The sequence below is a fragment of the Tachypleus tridentatus genome, chromosome 7 (assembly GCF_004210375.1).
Source record: "Tachypleus tridentatus isolate NWPU-2018 chromosome 7, ASM421037v1, whole genome shotgun sequence".
NCBI lineage: Eukaryota > Metazoa > Arthropoda > Merostomata > Xiphosura > Limulidae > Tachypleus > Tachypleus tridentatus.
In genome coordinates, this window is record NC_134831.1 from 178,777,248 (window position 1) to 178,799,709 (window position 22,462).

The 22,462-nt window shown below is 34.9% G+C and overlaps 1 pseudogene across 3 annotated transcripts in view; it reads right to left on the reverse strand.

The window, feature by feature from the left end:
- Nucleotides 1-1,313: 1,313 nt before the first annotated feature.
- Nucleotides 1,314-22,462, reverse strand: part of LOC143257366 (dopamine receptor 1 pseudogene) — a 54,399-nt pseudogene continuing 33,250 nt past the window's right edge. The window contains exons 2-3 of one of the 3 annotated variants that reach the window (XR_013031817.1): nucleotides 5,476-5,613; nucleotides 1,314-2,867 (exon numbers count right to left, since the gene is read on the reverse strand). The product of XR_013031817.1 is annotated as a dopamine receptor 1 pseudogene, transcript variant X2 (transcript). Of the gene's footprint in view, nucleotides 3,185-5,475; nucleotides 5,614-22,462 lie in introns of all 3 variants that reach the window. The other 2 variants (XR_013031816.1, XR_013031818.1) reach the window with 2 other exon arrangements.

Sequence of the window (22,462 nt, forward strand, 5' to 3'; positions counted from 1 at the left end):
TGTGGTCAACAGCTGAAACGAGGTGTCGCTCAGTTTCAAAATATCAAATATCCATTGTTTCTGCTGTATCTTAGTCATCTGGATTAATCATGAAGTTGTTTTTTAAAAGCCGAATAACATCACTTCTTGCACCACAGAATCAAGTCCAAGTGTTTCGGAATTAAACTTTGACCTCATCTCTCGTTGAAAAACAAACAAACAGGTCATGAACTGATTTTTTCGAAAGTGCGTTCTGAGAATATAAGACTCAATTATGCGTATAATATTAATATTATAACATTCGAACATCGCAAAATACCCCACTAAGAAGACTCTCATTTTTAGATAACAAAAAACCTTCTCTTGATTTTACCACCTTTTGAAACAAGATGTCATTCACCAAATGTGGTCATCCCCAAGTACTGAAACGCCAACTAAATAAATTTCCTGATTACTGAACGGTTTGACTTCAGTATTTGTTTGTTTTGTTTTTCTTTAATATCGCCCAAAGCTACGCGAGGGCTATCTGCGCTAACCGTCCCTTAGTTAGCAGTGTTAGACTAGAGGGAAGGCAGCTAGTCATCATCATCCACCGCCAACTCTTGGGCTACATTTTTACAAACGAATAGTGGAATTAACCGTCACATTATAACGTCCCCACGGCTGAAAGGGTGAGCATATTTTGGTGTGACAGGGATTCGAACCTGCGACCCTCAGATTAAGAGTCGAGTACCTTAACCACCTGGCCTTTAGTAACGTTAACATGAAAGACGCTCTTACTTATAATAAGTACAAACTGTAACAGAAGCGTTTGTTCCGTATATAAACGAATACTTTTCCTCGTCATACGTTTATATATGGATTATTCTGAATTTCCCATCGTGAACACGGTAGGAATGAATTTAATCAAACTGTGCAAAACCACCGAATAAAGAAATACTCGCAAGAAATAAATTATTGAAACTGTCTAAAACAAACGCCCCTAGTGGCAAGTCTATGGACTTATACTACTAAAAATCAGATTTCGATACCCGTGAGCAGAGCACAGATAGCACTTTGTGTAGCTTTAGGCTTAATAAGAAACATAAGAACCTTACATTATAATTTATTTTTTAATTCTATTTTGTATATTTTGTATATTTAATTTGCTATACTGATGGTCAGGTGGATTTTTAATCTCGTTCTAAGAAAGTTTACCCTCGTCACGAGTTGATGTTGATAAATTATTCATTCTGGTTCATTGAGGTTCGGGCTTCAAACTCTGCCCGTCCTTTTTACAACTACAACGATCATAGAGACGTTATAAATAATAAAAATATCAAACAATAATAGTATTTAATTTCTTTTATGGTAGCGTGAAAGCTTTGAATGTTTTATTTTTTAAAAAAACAACAACAAAATACACACATTTGATAATCTATATCACGTCATTAAACAACACGCTACAGACATGGACAGCAGCGGCGACATCTGGATTCTTTTTTAACAATATACATCTTTATACAGGATTTATAATTTATTACTTTACCGTTGAAAAGAGTGAATAAACCTTTAAAATACAAGAAAAAGATTCACACTTATATACAGTATACGTTTAATTATTTTAGAGAATTCTAAGATAAACCATGAAATATACAAATGACAATTGAATGAACTAACATCTATAGATTATCACGTTTCCTAACTTTGTTTGTCCATGTAGCTTTACACTTGACTCATCTTACCCTGGTCGTCGAGGTCAAAGTGACAGTGGTCTGTGTGTAGAGCTATTAGTTTTCTATCGTATCGAGACACGCTTGGCTTGGGCGGTGTCAGTTGGCAGCCCTTACAACACGCCCAGTGAGGGCAAGACGTTTCGGGCGATTTGGAGAAGAGGATTTTTCGAAACGCGTCCCTAAATTCTGCGTTGAAAATACTGTAAATTACGGGATTCAAAGTTGAGTTAAAGTAGCCGAGCCACGTGAGACACTTCCACACCAAGTCCGATATGCACGATTTACAAAACGCCGCTATAATGTTTACGGAAAAAAACGGTACCCAACAGACGAGAAACACACCCACGATAATCCCGAGTGTAATGGAGGCTTTGTGTTCTCTGGCGTGAGACGAGTGGTGGGAGTTAGGGGACCTCACGTCGCAAACGGGTTCAGTGGCGCGAATATTTTTCACGTGTTTTCTAGCGTACAGGTAAAGCCTTGCGTACAAGGCAATCATAACAACGCAAGGTGCGTAGAAACTGATCGAAGAAGATACGACGGCGTAGACGGGCGTCAGCTCCAAAGCACAGGTTGGGCGTTCTTCCTCCAGAATACCTGCGAAGTCCGAATCTTTAGGCTTATGCCATCCAAGGCTAATGGGGAGGAAAGACACTAGGGCGGACATCAGCCAGATTAAACAAATCGAACCAAGAACCACTCGTTTTGTCATCCAACAGTTGTAGCGTAAAGGATCCTTAATGTGTACGAATCTATCGAAGCTAACAGAACACAGGTTCAAGATGGAAGCAGTGCAACACATTACATCAAAAGCGACCCACGTGTCGCAGAATTGTGGACCGAACATCCAGTAACCCATCAAATCATTAACAACCGCAAAGGTCATGACCAGCGAAGAAACAAAGAGGTCGGACACCGCCAGAGAGACAAGGAAGAGGTTCCCTAATTTGCGTAACCTTCGATCTCTGTAAATAGCCAAACAAACCAGTAAATTACCAGCAATTGAGAAAAAAATTATGAACCCTAAAAAAGCACCAACTAAACACTTGTAAGTGAGATCGGACAAAGTTCTTGACCTGTCCTGAGGTGAGCTGTGATTTAAGGGTCGAGAATTGTTCAAGATCGATGTCCAGTCCTCCATGACAAACTTTTCGGTCAATTAATCATGTCGAGCTGAAAAGTTGAAGGAAAAAAATCAATCAATCAATCAATGTTCAATGTTTCCTCGTGCTATAAAAAGGTTTTTTTTTATCTTCTATCCACAAAGATTACATGCTATAAATAATTCTGTAAAGACTTTAATCAATCCGTGTTTAACAGAAAATGCAGGATTTTCAATGCAGAATAATTGAATCTTTCGAACGTTTCTGTCAGATACTCCCATAAACGTATGATTCCAGTCAGTACTTCTCAAAATTGAAAATCGAAAAACTCTACCAATGGGAATTAATCTTAAGCGGAAATGATAGTCAGGGTTTGGTGTATCCAATCTGAAACAAAAGGAAATTAATGGATAAGTAAATTTAAAAAAATGTCACATTCAGTCGGAAGTGTAGTGATTAAAGAAATTTAACTAATGACTGATGGAGATGCGTGATGAAAATTTATTAAAGTTAAGCCTACCGTAATTACAATGCTGTTGTATAATTAATTTTAGTTTAAAATATCAGAGAAACACTCGTTTGAAAACTAGTCTTCATCTTCAATAGAAACTGTAAACACAATAGTACATCATACATACAGTACATCAAATAAAGATAAAGGTAATTAATTATAGGACTAATCAGGAAATTTCAATATTTAAAAGTGTGCATAATCCTAGTATTTCAACCATTGCCGACCATGCATGTGGCTTAATACAGAGCTCATCACAGCGGTTGAAAAACAATAGTTTTTTTTAGAATATTATTTATCTAAGCCATTTATTACAACAACGACTGTTAAGGTGGTAAGTCTTTTTTATACTGTCGAAGAATGAATATGGCAACGGATATGTCCGACATATTGTGGTATACTGTTGACATTTTGTTATGCTTACAATAGAGTAAGTCAGTGCGTAACAGGAATATACGTACAACATTCAACATAGATACGCCTGGTGTCTTTAAAAATAATGATAATTAAAAGAAAAACGAAAAACGCAACACTAATGACAAAAATGGTAATTAGTGTTCAACGTAAACGGGAGCCCTAGCGGGTAAAAACGTTTTTGTTTTGTTTAATACTTTTAACATTTAAAAATAAAAAACAGTATATATTTTTTTCAAGAACCAATTTGTGACAATAATACTACGTAATGTTTTAATTGTGTCATTATAGTCCTAATTCATAGATTTAATCACCTCCTAGTCACATCTGTGGCCAACGAAAGAAAAGTGTAATTAACATTATAAGATGCTTTATGCACTTAATAGCATGTTTCTTAAATGGGGTGGAAATATTTGACTACTCATGCTTTCCTGGCACGAGTTTGTTCTGGAATCTCAATTACAGCTTGTCATTTTGTGTCCAAATTTGTAGCCATTTTGTGTCTCTAACATTTCTTTCACACAGTTCTCTCCTAAAGGTTTAATTTTAGCAACAACTATATAGCACCGGAAACAGCGCTAATGTGGTCAAGTTTCTTATATTAAACTTACATTAATCTTATATGAATTTATATTTGAATGAATAAGAAATATCTGTGCAATTACTTTTCGTAAAATTTAAAGGCAACTGCCTTTTACATAATATTATATTACGTTATGTCTTCACTAACATTCAATAGATGACGTCACTAAAAATTGCATAACACTTTCTTAGAATAAACAGTCCCACATTTTAAATTTCATATTTCGATTTTTCATTTCTCTTAGCCATGTCTGTATAAAATAAATACTTATAACATTAAGAAATGTCTATCTTCTTTAACAAAATAAAAGTTACATATGTCGCTAAATGAACAGCAAAGTTTAACAGAAAAGAATATTTCTTGAAACCCGCATATGAGATTAAACTTCAATATTTTTGTTTAAAAATAATGATATGCTTCTACACTGTTTTAACGAATGCAGTCCCTCCAACTGCAACCAGGAATCCATCCACTTCCCGATGATGTGGTATTGGCACACGTTTCAACGCTATTCTGTCATATAATAGCTTTATTTTTGCAAAGTCCATACTGTTTTTAATTCGCAAATGATACATTACATTCTGTAAAGTACAAATAGCCCCCCTCCAGTTGGCTCAGCGGCATGTCTGAGGACTTACAACGCTATAAACCGAGTTTCGATACCCGTGGTGGACAGAGCACAGATAGCCCATTCTGTAGCTTTGTGCTTAATTCAAAGCAACAACAACAACAAAAGTACAAATAGGCTTTACTTGTAGTATCAGAAATCTGCCCGTGTGTGTGTATGTTGTATAACCTTATCACATTACTGAATAAATAATTGAAATAGTGTTATAAACGGCTTATATTCTTAAAAAAAAGACTAATTTCACCTTCAACGGCCACGATGGGTCAGCGGTAAGTCTCGGTTCTTATAACACAAAAATCCAGTGTTCGATTCCCATAATGGACGCATTGTAGATATCACGTTGTTTGGTTTGTACTAACAATTTAACGGTAAAATTATGGGTTTAAGGTATGTTTTAGAATGAATTTAAAAAAAACATTCTTTTGATATTTGTTTTTTCGTTTTGTTACCTGAGTACAGGATGACAGAAAGATTCGAAGAAAAAACCTTGAGAATGCTTGTTCTAAAAAAAAAAATGAGTGATTTGAGTGCTTTTTACCTACCTTACCCTTTAGATCCACGATAATGACGTTTGTCTCTTCACAAGAAAAGGTAAATTCTAGAGATGAGATACAGAGCGAACCGGTTTTGTTGACTCTTTATACCCATTTTGGAAGGTCTTCAAGTCCGCCCCCTAAAACCTGGTGCCAGAAAAGATAAGAAGAGAATTTCTCTTACATGCTAAATATCAGATGGAAAAATGTACATTCTTCACGATAGGTGGCGAGCCAACACTTTTTTATATCTATTCTAAAATAGAAAATAATGCTAATAATATCAACAATAAAAACATATATTTAATATATAAAAAGGGAATACTGTAAGATATAAACAAGAGAATACTGCAAGAGAACACTGTAACGTTTAAACAAGAGAATACTTTAAGAAAACACTGTGAGGTATAAGCAAGAGATACTGTAAGATATAAACAAGAGGATACTGTAAGAGAACACTGTAAGGTATAAACAAGAGGATACTGTAAGAGAACACTGTAAGGTATAAACAAGAGGATACTGTAAGAGAACACTGTAAGGTATAAACAAGAGAACACTGTAAGGTATAAACAAGAGAATAGTGTAAAAAACACTGTAAGGTATAAACAAGAGGATACTGTAAGAGAACACTGTGAGGTATAAACAAGAGAATACTGTAAGAGAACACTGTAAGGTATAAACAAGAGGATACTGTAAGAGAACACTGTAAGGTATAAACAAGAGAATAGTGTAAAAAACACTGTAAGGTATAAACAAGAGGATACTGTAAGAGAACACTGTAAGGTATAAACAAGAGGATACTGTAAGAGAACACTGTAAGGTATAAACAAAAGAATAGTGTAAAAAAACACTGTAAGGTATAAACAAGAGGATACTGTAAGAGAACACTGTAAGGTATAAACAAGAGAATACTGTAAAAAACACTGTAAGGTATAAACAAGAGGATACTGTAAGAGAACACTGTAACGTTTAAACAAGAGAATACTTTAAGATAACACTGTAAGGTATAAACAAGAGAACTATGTAAGGTATAAACAAGAGGATACTGTAAGAGAACACTGTAAGGTATGAACAAGAGGATACTGTAAGAGAACACTGTAAGGTATGAACAAGAGAACACTGTAAGGTATAAACAAGAGAACACTGTAAGGTATAAACAAGGGGATACTGTAAGATATAAACAAGGGAATGTTGTAAAACATAAACAAGAGAATACTGTTTGACTACTTCGAGCTTCGTGATTCTTTCCTTTGTGGCTACTCAGTACACAAAATAAGGGGAAGAAAGTAAGGTTTTTTTTTAAAGCTAACATCTTATGATGTTTCATGTGCTAATATCTTATGATGTTCCATGTGCTAATATCTCATGATGTTTCACGTGCTAACATCTTATGATGTTTCATGTGCTAACATCTCATGATATTTCATGTGCTAATATCTTATGATATTCCATGTGCTAACATCTCATGATGTTCCATGTGCTAACATCTTATGATGTTCTATGTGCTAATATCTCATGATGTTTCATGTGCTAACACCTTATGATGTTTCATGTGCTAATATCTCATGATGTTTTATGTGCTAACATATTATGATGTTCCATGTGCTACATCCGATGTTTAAACGTTTCTTTCAGTTTCATAAGCTTCTGTTGTCGCTTTGATGTTAAAGTCATTAAAATTTCTGCGGATTTACAACACTAAAACCTGGGTTTCGATACCCTTGGTGGGCAGAGAACAGATAAACCATTGTGTAGCTTTGTGCTTAATTACAACTAAACAAACAAACACTGAATCGTTGTCAGCACTTCATTAGGTTATCAACATACTTTTCATATCTGTCTATCTTAAAAAACAGGAAAACACTTCTTTGTTAACCAGAAGATGACCTAGCAAGGTCGAAACTTTTAAAGTACACGTATAAATTGTTTTCCCACGTATTCTACCAATAATAGAATGAAGCTACGCCTATGTCAAGTTGAATTGTTCGTGTTGGCTAGAATCTCGTGTACAAATCAGAAAAAGACGTTTTCTGCTTGTTTGTTTTATGTTCTCGGCTAACTAAAATCGGTTTTTGTCATCGCTTTTAAAAACGCAGAAAAAAAAACCAAGTTTCACACTAAGTTTGATGTGTTTGTTTCACTGGGCGTCGGGCTTCCAACGGTCTGATATGCAACTAGTTACATACTGTCTTGGTCCTTTTTCAGATCTAGCTTGTTTCAGATTGGTTTTGTTTTGAATTTTCTCGCAAAAGCTACACAAAAGATATCTGCGCTATCCGTTCGTAATTTTGCAGTGAAAGACTAGAGGGGAGACAGCTAGTCATCACCACCCACCGCCAACTCTTGGGATACTTTTTTACTAACGAATAGTGGGACAGACCGCCGCATTATAACGCCCCCACGGCTGAAAAGGGGAGCATGTTTGGTGTGACGGGGATTCAAAACCGCGACCCTTAGATAACGAGTCGAATGCCATAACCACCTGGCCAATATGGGGCCTATCAAATCTGATCTGAGAGAGTAGACTCTAAAGGTTCCGACTGTACTTAGAGTTTTATAACAAAATAAAAATAATCGAAGCTATCGCAAAACCAAACTTTGATTTAATATTAACAATTATTTTATCATACCCGGAAGATTATGTTGTTCCTACACTGTGAATCATCTGCGCTCTACCCACCGTAGAGAATCGAACCCTGTATTTTAGCTTCAGAGACTTACCGATGAACAACTCGAACGCCGAAAGATGGTGTGACGTGTGATTGCGTATGTTTTCTTATAGCAAAGCGACATCGGGCTATCTACTGTGTTCACCGAGGGGAATCGAACCCTGGATTTTAGCGTTGTAAATACGAGAACTAACCGCTGTCCCAGGAGGGAGCAAGATGATAGGACGATAGATGATTATCGTTTTTAGCGTTTTACTTGGATATCTAAAGTTCCTAGGCCTTTATTAGTTAGTGGAGCTGGCCACTAGCACCAGTACACAAAATTATCTACAAAGGCATACCCTTGGAAACAAGCTACAAAAAACTATTCACGTTTAATTAACAGCCACCAGTGCTATCTAATCATCAGGATACGCAGCTGAGAAAGAACGTTCAGAATAAGAGAAATATCCTTATTTTGGGGGGATAAATTTCCAGCAATTCGATTATTAAGCATGTACTCGCTGTAATCGTTTCAATATTGTGTTGTGATTTATCTCACTACCAAAGCGTTCCAACTCTGTTAAGAGAAAGGCGAGAGGAGAGTGTTAGAACTCCTTACCAACTAATAGTAGGATTGATCGTCACATTGTAATGCCCCCACGGCTGAAAGGACGAGCGTATTCGATGCGACGGGAATCCGATCCCGCGATCCTCAGATTACGAATCGAGCGCCCTAACCCACTAGCCATGCCGGGGCCCATTACAATCTGATAAACTGCTTTAAATAATTTCATTAATGTATTCGTTATGGTAGTTTTATAGTTAAATACATGAAAAACCTTCAACACTTCATTACACTTTGCACCTCCGAATTTTATCACGTGAGAAATGTTATTTCAACACAACAGTGTAAGACTAATGGTAATTACAGGGCGGTCGACTTGGAATCTGAAGGTCGTGAGTTCGAATTCCCGTCCCACTAAATATGTTCGTCCTTTCAGCCATGGGGATGATATAATGTCAAGATCAATCCCACTATTCGTTGGTAAAATAGTAGCCCAAGTGTTGGCGGTGGGTGGTGATAACTATCATCCTTTCCTCTAGTGTTACACCGCTAAATCAGGTATGGCAAGCGCAGATACCTCTCGTGTAACTTTGCGCAAAATTAAAAAAAAAAAAACCAAGTACTATTATCACTGAGTTTCGTAATCTTACATCATTTCAGGCTTAGGGAGATGTAAGTTACGACGCAACGTTCTACAGTCAAGTTTGTGATGCATTCAGATGCTTAGATCTATAGCTGTTTTCTAGAATAAGTAGTGTTTGTTTGTTTTTGGTTCATAATTAAACGTTTGTTTTCATTGGAGATACGTCTCAATTATCCACTGCCAGTATACTAATACGTCTGACGATTTGGGCTGTACGTATTCAACAAGTATTCCTCAAGGATGTGCAGGGTCTCTTTCATGACTGAAGAATACCACCCCTTTCTCTAATAATAACTCATTTCTAAACTTGATTTCACTAAACCTTTTGTTGAGAATATATTTGTAGACGTGAAGTTAACACCATAAAGTTAGCTATCTACCAGAATCAATAATAAGGACCTTATATAAACAAATCTTTATTTTCCTTAATGTAGTTGGACGAAACTTGGATGATTTTCTATATAATGTCCACCTTTGAGGCCCGTCATAACTAGGTGGGTTAAGGCGCTCAACTCGTAATTTGAGGGTTGCAGGTTTGAATCCCCGTCGCGCCAAACATGCTCGTAGGGGCGTTATAATGTGACAGTCAATCCTACTATTCGTTGGTAAAAGAATAACCCAAGAGTTTGCGGTGGGTGGTGATGAGTAGCTGCTTTCCCTCTAGTCTTACACTGCTAAATTAGGGACGACTAGCGCAGATAGTCCTTGAGTAGCTTTGCGCGAAATTCAAAACAAACAAACAAACCATCTTCGATAAGTGTGTTATTCTGGATTTAAACTAGTTCGTACACAGCTGGCTAGCTGTATATATATATATAATATAACACGTATCAGGGAAAACAATGCTGCTAAGCAACATATACACATACACTTCGTTTGTTCTTGTCTATTTCAGTTGCCAAGACAATGTATAATACTAATTCTGGGCTGTTGCAGCCCAATCAAAGAATTTTCTTTCTCAGTAACGTTTAATAGACTTTAATTACGCTTTGATTTTATTATGAAAGATTTGAAGAGCTTGACCCCGCCTCTTTATTGATAACGCTATACCCAATAGGCTAACAACGCGTCAATCTGTGCTAATCATTTGCTTCCGATAGTCTAGAAATGAAAATTTGAAAGTTAATTGGAAAAATGTTTTCTCTAACGTAACGGAATAAATGAGTTTATTTGTTTTGTTCAGCTTTGCTGGGTTTTATTTTTATTAGGTTTCCTTAAAGTTAATCACGTGACAGGCTTGTAAATGTATATAACTAAATTTATCCCTAAACAAAAACGAAATTTTTAAGTCCTTCTGGTTTTTGGTTACTCTGAGTAATTATTTGAACGTGTTACACTTTAGGTGTTTTCTGAAATATTACGTCATTAACAATATTTTTTTTTATATTTAAGAATAATGTTACGTTTAGGTTGTTGTTGTTTTTATTCTACAACATAAACTTTCAAACAAAATATTTATAATTCAGTTTTTATTGTCGCGTGATCTCTTGACTTAGGAAAAAATAATTTTGACGTTGGCGTAAAATAACGTAAATTGTATGAATGACCACGTGTCGAAATAAAGGTTGGCAGTTATTTAAATTATAAAATATATATATATTTTCAGTTGTTTGTTTGTTTGTTTGTTTGTTTGTTTTGAATTTTGCGCAAAGCTACTCGAGGGCTGTCTGCGCTAATCGCCCCGAATTTTGCAGTGTAAGACTAAAGGGAAGTCAGCTAATCATCACCACCAACCGCCAACTCTTGAGCTACTCTTTTACCAACGAATAGTGAGTTTGACCGTCACATTATAACGCCCCCACGGTTGAAAAGGCAAGCATGTTTGGTGTGACGGAAATTCGAAACCGCGACCCTTTAAATAACAAGTCGCATGTCTTAACCCACCTAGCTGCCGGTTTATTAAGGTATGTTATACCTATAGGAAAGTTCAGTGGCTTAGCGGTAGGTATGAATGCTTATAACGTCAGTAATCAGTTACCGACTTGATAAAATTAATCTTTGAAACAAAATAAAACCTTTTCTGAACATGTTGAGACAACAGCTCATTTGTTCTCTAGTGGCTCACTGCTAAGCCTTTGGGGCTTATGAACGTTAAAACCTTATTTTAATACTCGTGGTTGTTACAGTAACAGGTATCCCATTCTGTAAGTTTGAGGTTAATAACAACCCCGTGGGCCGCATGGATCTGGAAAACAACGAAATATTCATCACGCATTAAGCTGTGAATCGTTATAAGAGTGACAGTCAATCCATTAGCACGTATGATGGATAACATGGTACTACAGTCTGATTACTTTGACCCCTAGTCAACAGTTTAAAATTAGGGACAGCATCATATAACCTTAGTAGCTTTGCCATAAATATAAACTAACACAAAAGATTTCCAATTAGAAATTGTTTTAAAAGACATGCTGGAACTTTATAAATATAACGTCATGTGTTATGGGCTGACCATTACATAGACGTTGGAAGTTTTTATCATCTGTAATATCAGGGCTGAGCGTGGCCTACCGTTTAGAATATACAAGTTAAACTCGTGTTTGCATAAAAATTGATTAATATTGTTGCCGATCCGATGTTAACGACGTTAAACCCATTGGATTTCTTTCAACCATTTTTCTATCGACCTAAACTATGTCCAATAAAACAGTTTATATGATATGTGAGAGTTCTGTGAGAACGGCTCATATCGGTAAGCGGAAATCGAAAAATTCTCTGATTTCGCGCTTTCAGATTTGTGTCTGCAAACATAAATCCTTTCAATGTATTGTAGATAATTCTTGTTTTCTGTTGTCGTCATATAGACAGTATCAGAAGAAGACATACAAATTTTGTAATCAATAAACACTTATAGAGAACTTTTAAATCGATTCTAGTTTATTAATAATGCTCTTTTGGATATTAACTGTGTATCGATCTTTTTATCTCCATTTAAAATCGATCTTAAAGCTCGAGCGTCTTAAAACTATGACGTCTTTGTCACGTGCTTGTTCTGTCTTAATGCACGCATGAGAAATTTGCCGTCTAGATATTTTGTTTGCAAAAGAGCTGTTAATCTATGAATGGTAGAATAATTTTTACAGGCATGTGAAAAGAACAAAAATAAAACATTTTATAAAGTAGGGAAGCGCAGCTATCCTCTTCTCACACAACTTATCAAGTGCTATTTGCACTAGCTAACCCTAATTTTGATCTGATAGGCTAGAGAAAAAAGACAGCAAGTCAGGCTATTTGCACTAGCTAACCCTAATTTTAATCTGATAGGTTAGAGAAAGAAGGCAGCAAGTCAGGCTATTTGCACTAGCTAACCCTAATTTTGATCTAATAGGCTAGAGAAAGAAGTCAGCAAGTCAAAAACAACCACCACAAGCTCTTGGGCTACTCTTTGCGAAACCAAACAGTGAAAGTTGATTGTCACTCTTATAACGCAACCACGGACCCAAAGTGCAGAACACATTTTGTTTTCTTTTGTTAAGGGGTCGTGAATGCTGTAACTTCTTATTCATGGTCAGACGTTAACCATTGAGCCACATTCGACTTATCTGTAATAAAAATTATCCAACAGAAAAGGGATTCTGCTAATCCATCGATAAAGATTTTAAGTGTGAGATAACTAACTAACAGAAAAGAACTTTTGGTAATCTACAGAAAATGGTACAACTTGAGCAACAATTAGTTTCGGACCTCACTATAAGGGAATAAATATAAATTAATTATCTAGAAGCACTAAGAAACAAAGATTATACAATAGATTATAAACTGTCGTAAGAAAAAAAATGGACGTCAAATATTTAAATAAAAATCGCACGAAAACAAGCGAAAAAGAAACGTGACAGCAAAGTCTAAAGCTGCCTCGTTTATGGATGAAATTTGCTCTAACACAGAGACGAATATGAAAGATTGAGTCGTCACCATGTAGTAGTTTCCAAGGTAACAACCGCCACGAACTTGTGGAACTGCATGTTAATAATTACAGTTAAAGCCTTACTTTCTACCTCTCAAATAGCAGGCATGGCTAGGTGGTTAAAGAACTAGACTCGTAATCTGAAGGTCACAGGTTCGAATCCCCCTCACACCAAAGTGTAGGGGGCGTTATTAAGTTACGGTCAATCCCCCTATTCGTTGGTAAAAGAGTAGCATAAGAATTGGCGATGGATAGTAATGACCAGTGAACTCTCGTCCCTCTAAAGTTAGTCAGTTATTAAAATAACCAAAGAAGTTTTTTTTTTCCAAGTTTGACACCAAACAAATGCTCGTCACACCAAGAGAAATCGTCCATTATGCCATCACACGCATATATATTTATGCAAACTACTTGTAACTAATGTTACTTATTTACACATACTTCAAATGGATATTAAAATTATCAAAATAAAGTTTACGTTTTCTGTAATATCCAGTATCAAACCGATAATTATCAAACATTCGATGAATAATTTTAACAAGCTAACAACCAAAACATTTACCTAATACAATATATGACTTAATAATCGTTATATGTATTGATACCACATAGGAAGATAAAATGGCATAGTGTGGAATTCTCACAATATTTTGCCTTATAATATTCATCCATCAATACATCTAAATCCGATCGTAAATGAAGACACGTGACAGTGTGTCTTACAGCCAAAGTAACTTGCAGGAGACGCTCCGTGTGTTATTAACAGGAATAATGGTTTTACAACGTTCAACTTTCTGTAGCTCAGACTGTAGTAATCCAAGCTAAAGCATGCTTTCAGAATACGTATACAACTGAAGTTTTATTTCACATACCAAGTTTCAAGACAATTTGTTAAAGATATGATATCCTCCAGATTTGATGGAATTTCTTTCTGTATTTTATTACGCATCAAAAGTACGTAAACCTTATTTGATACAAAATCATATTTAATGTTTATAGAGTTTTTTTTTTCTTCTAAATTTCGAACAATGATAGATCTTTACAACTTTCATTAGGAGTTTAATCTGGTGTAAGTATATTTCACAAATGCAAAGTTATTTTACAAAAACAAAAAGTTTAAATTTGACCGACCATTACCTCTCCAGATTGAACAAAATATGAGGCAAACTAATCGATGATTGGTTGCGGTAAACTTCTTATAAATACAGCCACCAGTTTGACAACTAATTTGTTCCATTCCACTAAATCCTACGATAAATTCTTATCTGACAACATGTTTACTTTCACAACGTAGGTGTTACTTGGTTAGATATATTCTAATATAATCCATAATTTCAGTCTATCAACATACTATAGTCGCTGTAATTACTTTAATTTAAGGAATGTGTTGTTTTCAACATTTCACACTGATAACCGTACACGATAGTTTAGCCTAACATTATAATAAAATTACGAACCTTAATTAATTTAGAATTATCTTCCTCATGCGATACACATGGTGTTCCTAAAATATTTGACACAATTTATAAGTTATGTTACATTAAAGTACATTGTTAACATTACTAAGATACATAAACTAACTATTTGTCATTGTATTATAATAAGAACATAATTTATTATCAGCCACATTTATTTTCTTTAACAAAAACAAAGAAGTTCACATATCATTCATAAGTCTATACTGAATAACCTGCTGGGTCAATACTTTGTATCTCGTCTTATACAGAGTTTTTTTGGTTTTTTTTTAGATAATTTAAGACAGTCATCATTTACAAATAGAGTTACCAAAGTTTATGTTTTGTTACTGGTAGTTTTCAGTAGATATATTACTTTGTTTGTTATTGGTTACATTTTTACACCTTTATCTATTAGGACTAGTAATGTGTTTAAACTGTGTTATGATCACAATCACCAGTTGGGGTTAATGTTCTTTGTTATTATAATTCTATAAATGTCGCGGCTAGTTTAACTAATATTTCTCCATTTCTTTATTTGTTTGTTTACAATATTTGACATTGTTAACACGTTATTTATCAACCATGAAGAGCAGCCCACTGAATGTCCACTGTTATCAGTATCAAACTAAATGTCATGTATTATCAATAACGAACAAAATGTCCAGTATTATCAATATCAAACAGAATGTCCAGTGTAATCAGTATCAAACTAAATGTCCAGTATTATTAATATCAAACCAAATGTCCAGTATTATCAATATCAAACTGAATGTCCAGTATTATCAATTCAAACTGAATATCCAGTATTATCAATATCAAATTAAATGTCCAATATTATCAATATCAAACTAAATGTCCAGTATTATTAATATCAAACTAAATGTCGTGTATTATCAGTATCAAACTAAATGTCCAGTATTATCAGTATCAAACTAAATGTCCAGTATTATCAGTATCAAACTGAATGTCCAGTATTATCAATATCAAACTAAATGTCCTGTATTATCAGTATCAAACTAAATGTCGTGTATTACCAATAACGAACAAAATGTCCAGTATTATCAATATCAAACTAAATGTCCAGTATTATTAATATCAAACTAAATGTCCAGTATTATCAATATCAAACTGAATGTCCAGTGTAATCAGTATCAAACTAAATGTCCAGTATTATCAATTCAAACTGAATATCCAGTATTATCAGTATCAAACTAGATGTCCAGTATTATCAATATCAAACTAAATGTCGTGTATTATCAATAACGAACAAAATGTCCAGTATTATCAGTATCAAACTAAATGTCCAGTATTATCAATATCAAACTAAATGTCCAGTATTATTAATATCAAACCAAATGTCCAGTATTATCAATTCAAACTGAATATCCAGTATTATCAATATCAAATTAAATGTCCAATATTATCAATATCAAACTAAATGTCCAGTATTATTAATATCAAACTAAATGTCGTGTATTATCAGTATCAAACTAAATGTCCAGTATTATCAGTATCAAACTAAATGTCCAGTATTATCAGTATCAAACTAAATGTCGTGTATTATCAATAACGAACAAAATGTCCAGTATTATCAGTATCAAACTAAATGTCGTGTATTATCAATAACGAACAAAATGTCCAGTATTATCAGTATCAAACTAAATGTCGTGTATTATCAGCATCAAACTAAATGTCAAACATTATCAGTATCAAACTAAATGTCGTGTATTATCAATATCAAACTAAATGTCCAGTGTTATCAGTATCAAACTAAATGTCCAGTATTATCAATATCAAACTAAATGTCCAGTATTATCAGTATCAAACTGAATGTCCAGTATTATCAATATCAAACTAAATGTCCGGTATTATCAGTATCAAACTAAATGTCGTGTATTATCAAAACGAACAAAATGTCCAGTATTATCAGTATCAAACTAAATGTCCAGTATTATCAATATCAAACTAAATGTCCAGTATTATTAATATCAAACTAAATGTCCAGTATTATCAATATCAAACTGAATGTCCAGTAATATCAATATCAAACTAAATGTCCAGTATTATCAATATCAAACTGAATGTCCAGTGTAATTAGTATCAAACTAAATGTCCAGTATTATCAATATCAAACTGAATGTCCAGTGTAATCAGTATCAAACTAAATGTCCAGTATTATCAGTATCAAACCAAATGTTCAATATTGTCAATATCAAACTATATGTCCAGTATTATTAATATGAAACTAAATGTCCAGTATTATCAATATCAAACTGAATGTCCAGTATTATCAGTATCAAACTAAATGTCCAATATTATCAGTATCAAACTAAATGTCGTGTATTATCAATATCAAACTAAATGTCCAGTGTTATCAGTATCAAATTAAATGTCCAGTATTATCAATATCAAACTAAATGTCCAGTCTATGTCATGTATTACTACTGATAATTCGATTAAGAATTAATACTTTACTTTCAGAGATAAATTGGTTTGAAAACATTTCCAATCTGTAATAAGGTTATAAGATATCTTTTTCATCTCATTCCATTTTATATAAATCCATACTGTAGATTTTCCTAAGTACACTTCACAACTTTTATTTTGTGATTCGACCTAATTTATTTTCTACCCGCATTTTAGAAACATCAAACAATAAACTGGAATATTTTTATCTCTTTATTTCAAAATATGTTTCAAATTTCTGTCTTGTATTTCTAATAAAATTAAATTATTTTTCCTGTCTAATTTAAGTGTTCATGTCAGCAACATAATAAATACAATAAGTCTTTGATTGTTATTAAAATATGATATTGGTCTTCGAGAACATTCTTTTGTTTACAATAGAAAATTAACATCGTGGTGTCAGTGTATTAATTCAATTAATTGAAAAGATATATATAGACATAAATAGATAGACAAACACAAAAAAGGGTTATCAATCGTTTGTCTAGTGTCAGAAGTTGTGAGAAACTAACTGAGCCACTTTGTTTTTGAATTTCGCACAAACCTACACGAGGGCTATCTGAGCGAGCCGTCCCTAATTTAGCAATGTAAGACTAAAGGGAAGGTACCTAGTCATCACCACCCACCGCCAACTCTTGGGCTAGTCTTTTACCAATAAATAGTGGAATTGACCGTAACATTATAACTCCCCCACAGCTGAAAGGGCGAGCATGCTTGGTACGACTGGGATTCGAACCCGCGACCCTCAGATGACGAGCCGAACGCCCTACACCAATTTCGACGACATTTGCAAACAATTATTTGCTCGCACAACGCTTCTAGTGCAATATTCTTTCCCAGGTGCACGTTAAAGTCTGAAAAAAAATCAAAGTAATAATTGTTTTTGGTGAAATGTACGAAGTTTTTATTTTTCGTCCAATTGCGGTTGGTGTTTCAATTGCACGTTCATAAGAAAAAAAGAATAAAGAACGTCGAAAAAATTAAACATTATTCTTAAAATAATGTTAACATTTATTTTCGTAATTAACGAAGATAAACTGTACTAGTTAGATTATTTCCAGCCAAACATTAAAAGCGTTCACCTGTCTTTCGTTTTCTTTAAAATAAAACGACATTAGCAGGCTTATGAGATTGCCTAGTGACACTAAGTACCGCTGTTAATACGTACAATGAAGCCTAAAAAGCATAAATCAATCTTCCTTTATAAGCACATGTAGATATAGTTACGTATATAGATGTATACATATATTAATGACTTTAAAAAAATAACTTGACATAAAGAAAGATTTGTTATATTATAAGAAGGAGGGATTCAATGAAACCTAGTGCTCCGAAGAAGTGGGGCTGTCGTCTTTGGGAGTAAAGAAGACAGTGGGGTTTTATTGGTATTCTTTTAGTATATAAATTTATATACACATATAATCATGCGTTTATATAAACACGCGTATTTGTTGGTGTGTAAATGAAACAGAGGTCAGATGAAAATATACCCAGTAGAGGTCACTTTGTTTTGGGCTTTCTCATGTGTTATGAATATCGCGAGTCGTTTTGTAACACTTAATGTTATCTTCCAGGAAAAGCAACAGTAATTCCACCTAGCGGTAAAAAGGGAGTAAGATAGAAATGTGAACTTTAGTATCGGCTGACACTTAACTCTTAACAATTTTTAAGTCTGTCCGTCAAGTCTCTTGTGTGAAACAAAAAAAAAACAACAAAACAAAGTTAATCTTTGTTACATGAGGATGGTTATAGAACTCGTGTACTTGTACCACTTGTAATTTATACATTTTAACAAGATAATGACATGATGCAATTGAGTTAGGCTCAGCTTACTTGCAAAGCTTCAGTATGTGAGCAACGGTGATTCCTAGTGTAAAAAGACGCACAGACTGAGAAAGAGATAAACACACATGCATTAATAATTTAGAGAGACACATATGTTGAAAACGCACGGATAGAAAACTCCGAGCCAGACGTGTGGCCAAGTCCAACGTTTGAGTTGCGACGTCTCTAAACACGCTTTACATTTTAAACTGTGGGTGCGTTATAAAGGTGACAGTAAATCTCGTTACTCGATTTCAGAAGCTGATCAGGTGTTCTCCGACTGGCCGATAGCCCAAACTTAGTGGACGGTTATTCAAGTTGGGCCTGTCGTTTAGCCCTTACGCGTTTACGGCGTTATCAATATTGAACATATCGATACCAGAAGTTATAATAATCTGTCATGAACTGAAACGTGAATGGAAAGCATATATTCACCTATTTTTCTGGATGCCCTCTTATTCCACCTTAATGTCCTGGTATCACAAACCACAAAATAAGTAGAAATATAAAGTAAAATATCATTTCCTTCCACACAAGCGGGTGAAGCTTTAATTAATTGAGATATTTGTATTTCCCTGCTTTTCAGAATTAATACCACATATTAAAAGGATTGAAGTTTGTTTTAAAAATCATTTTATGTTATAACAACAATATTTCCCTGTGGAAAATGTCGTGTTCTTGTAATAAAACAATGTTGAGAGCCGTGTGTGTGTTTTCTTATAGCAAAGCCAACTCGGGCTATCTGCTGAGCCCACCGAGGGGAATCGAACCCCTGATTTTAGCGTTGTAAATCCAGAGACATACCGCTGTACTAGCGGGGGGTGTTAAGAATCCTTAAAAATCCTTATCTTCAAAAGAGTGATTGGATGACATTGCTTCATTCTACACACCGGTTTACGAAATACTGGCATTCTGGGCGGGTTTTTTTTGTTTGTTTTTGTTTCACATATTCATTCCCATTGGCTAGCCGTTTCATATTAGGGTATATATTTTTCTATACACTAACTAGCTTGTACACCTAGGTGTTAAGGAAAATTGAGCCATAGGAAAAAAAAACAACAACTTTGAGTTCAGAGTACGGACATTAAACCAACTAGTAGCAAGAGAAGAAACCGAAATGGATTTAAAACTCATTTAAATGAGACAAACAAAGTTATTTTCTAATGCGTGCTTCCCTCTAAGAGGCGCGGCAGAGCAACAACCAATCAAATTCCGCGCACGTCCAAAGTAATGGTGTAGAGTCTCAACTCCATGACGACCTTAATGGCCCTGGCAATTGATAGACCTAAAGAACAAACACTAAATTGGTAACATTGCAAAATGGCCTAATGATTTAATAGGATTGAAATAGGGTAAAAAAAATCTCTTCTTTCCCCCTTCCCCATAAAACTGAAAGCACAGCTTCGCATATTGATACTTGTGTACATAAAGAAATTCATTCCACGCATGTATGGAGAAAAATGAGAAGGAAATTGCATGTGACGCATACCTAAGGAACCAGAAGTCATATAAATTAGATAAGTGCTCACGAATCCCTGAGAAACTCTAAGTGCTCACTTGTGCCAAGTAGTAACAACTACTGCATAACGAACCGGGTATGGTTCTGCTGATTATAATGCTGCGAATATTGATTTGTTTGTTTTGCATTTCGCGCAAAGCTACGCGGGAGCTATTTTTGCTAACCATCCCTAATTTAAGAGTGTACGGCTAGAGGGAAGGAAGCTAGTTAATCATTACCATCCACTGCCAACTCTTGGGCTAATCTTACACCAATGAATAGTGGGATTGACCAAACTTATAATGCCCCTACGGCTGCAAGGACGAATATATTTGGTGTGACGGAGATTCGAACCTGTAAATCTCAGATTATAAGTCGAGCGCCCTAACCACCTGGTCATACTGAGACTGCGACTGTTGAACCGAAATTTCATGGTTCGTGGCTCGTTGCCACAAATACTTTCTCCAGATTTTGAAGCCGTGGGTGCGTTATAGGAGTCACATTCAAGTACTATTATTTGGTCCGATAAAAGGAGTTCAGAAACTGTCGGTGGGTAGTCTAGACTAGCCGTCGTCTCTCTCTGGTCTATTAGCTCAAAATTAGGGACGGCCATGTACATATAACCCTGAAGTAAGCAAACAAACTCTTCGAAATAGAAGGCACACCCTCTAACGATGCTGTTAAATTATACGCATAATAATATGTTGCATTAACCATGCACGACAAAGATGAATTGAATATGAGCTGAAATTTGAGATAATTTTAGTAAAATAAATACATAATTCATAACAGCGTGTAGAATTTCACTATAGTAAGTATTATGAACCATTTAGAGTGGGAAAAAAAGTAATATAACATTTACTAATGTCTTTTATTATATGATACCACTACCAGTTATCACATATCATAAAAGCTATGTGAAAATATTTACCGCGTTTACCAAAAGAAAAACTCGTCAATTTAAAATAGTTGTGCAATAGTTGAAGAATAAAATACTCTGAATCCCAAAACGTCCTCCGAACTACACAAGTAAGACTTATAAGAAAGTGTGTGGAACAAAACAAAGAGGTTAGTGAACAGAAAATATTCGCGTTAAAATAAGTTTTTAAATAAATGTTACACACGTATTACTTCATATATCTAAACACCTCGTCAACTATATATTGATTTGGTTTGGTTTGGTTTGGAATTTCGCACAAAGCTACTCGAGGGCTATCTTGCTAGCCGTCCCTAATTTAGCAGTGTAAGACTAGATGAAATACAGTTAGTAATTACCACCTACCGCCAACTCTTGGCCTACTCTTTTACCAACGAATAGTGGGATTGACCGTCACATTATAACGCCTCCACGGCTGAAAGGGCGAGCATGTTTGGCGCGACGAGGATGCGAACCCGCGACCCTCAGATTACGAGTCGCACGCCTTATCACGCTTGGCCATGCTGGGCCTATACATTGATATATGGATTTAGTATTTTCTGTACTTACCTTGATCGCCTCTGGTGGTGTTAGGCCAAAACGTGATTCGCCTTTTAGAAACAATGACAGATAGTGTTCTTTTAACCATAAAATACAACGTTCGGATAGATGTTGTTGTTCCTTTAGTAGTGCTACCACACAAATTAAACCACTTCTGTTATTCATAATAAACTTAAAGCTCTGAAAAAGATGAAAATACCGATGAGACTAAAGATGGAGGATATAAGATAAAAATACCAAACACGTGAGAATTTTTTTACTCTACAAATTAGCGGTTATTTTTCTTCCTTGGTAATATTTCTATGTGCCAATTGTCATGTTTTATGAGGAGAAATGTTGCTAAGGGTTGACTTTATACAACCATCTAAGGTGTAATCCTAAGTACTGACTCCATACAACCATCAAAGATGTAATCCTGAGTACTGACTCCATACAACCACCTAAGAGATACATCTTTTAAAGACTGACTCCATACAACCATCTAGAAGAAACATATTTTTAGGGACTGAGT